This window comes from Otolemur garnettii, unplaced genomic scaffold, assembly GCF_000181295.1.
Source record: "Otolemur garnettii isolate 467f Iridium unplaced genomic scaffold, OtoGar3 scaffold00014, whole genome shotgun sequence".
NCBI lineage: Eukaryota > Metazoa > Chordata > Mammalia > Primates > Galagidae > Otolemur > Otolemur garnettii.
In genome coordinates this window covers 7,415,455-7,417,088 of record NW_003852409.1, presented here as the reverse complement: position 1 = coordinate 7,417,088, position 1,634 = coordinate 7,415,455, and positions in this window count along the sequence as shown.

The window sequence follows — 1,634 nt, the reverse complement described above, 5'->3', positions numbered from 1 at the left end:
AGGTCTCATGTTGTATTTCTTGATCTAGGTGGTTATTACACTGGTGTTTTCTCTTTATAAATATTCATCAAATGAGTACTAAAGATTTTGTTATATGTAGATAAAGCTTAACTATAAATAGGATGGCCTGGCAAAAGCAAAAGTTTGTTGGTGGTCAACATTGAAATCTTGTAAATATAGAGCCACAATTAAACAATCATTAGAATTCTAGAAGGTGCTATGTACTGAATATCTTTGTCTTCTCCAAATTCATATGTTGAAATTCTAACCCTAATATGGGGAATTAGGAAGCAGAGATATCATGAATGGGATTAATACCCTTATAAGAGGAGACAAGATAACATTATCTCCACTCTCCGCCATATACAGATATAATGAGAATACACATGAAATAAGAAGAGAGACTTTATCAAGAACTCAAATATGCTTGTGCCCTGATTTCAGATTTATAGCCTCTGGAAATGTGATAAATAACTGTTATTTAAAGCATATTAAATGATATTTTCATTACCACAGCCTGAATTAAGAAAGAAGGCAATTGCTGAATTTATGTTTTTATTTAAGCAATGTCTAAAAATAAAATAAAACTAAAAATCACAGGTGAGATGTAATGAAGTGTTAATGCTAATTTATTCATCGTAAGTAATGAAGTATCAATCAATGCTGACTGAAAATGAAAGAAGAAATCTAAAGTTTCTTGTCATTAAATTTCTCAAATTTAGATCATTTGTATTAATATCCCAATGTGAAGAAAATATTTATTAGAAATGGGGAAAGTTATTTTATTTCAAGTGAGTATTATTTTTATCTGTAAAATTCATGTATACTTAATTATACTGTTTTACATCAAAAACATTATATATCATATTGCCTCTATTTTAAAAAAACTCTATTTTTTCTATCTGTATAAAATATACAAGATCTCTGGGCTAATATTTCCTTGTTTATATTTCTCACTCTTTTAAAACATGTATGTACAGATATACATTATGCATGTTTACATATGTGCATATGTTTATTTAAATTAGCCATGAGTATAATAATTTGTATGAGATTGTCTGGTAGACTTTTATTAAAATAGTCTGTTTATGTTTCTAACTTTCAATATCTTTAGTTTTAGATGATTTTGTAGAATATCATGTAAATGTTTTTATGAATTAGAAGGAAAAAACAACTCATAAATACATCAAATTATAAGAGAGAATGCTCATAATTGTCAGTATTCAACACATAAATACAGTTTTATAATCAATACAATATTTTGGGGGGCAGAACATCTTTTCACCTAGGTTTTTATAATGCTATTTCTGAAATTGAAGACATTACTTTGTAAGGTTTCACATAGGATATTAGTCTTTACATATTTTGTACTTTCTTCGTATTATTCCTCTAATGATCGTCTGCATGTTAAATTTCAAGCCTTTTCCAAAAATCTGCTCATCTAAAAGCTGCTTTATAAAGTTTTTCCTAACTCCCTCAGATGAGTTAATCTGTTTCTCTTTTTCTAGTCACAAAAGGCTTTGTATTTAACTCTTTGACATTAATGGGATGTGTGCAGTGTCCAACACATAGCAGGCTCTCAGTCATGGTATTCACCTTCATATTCTTTACTATGGTACTTATTTCCTATTACT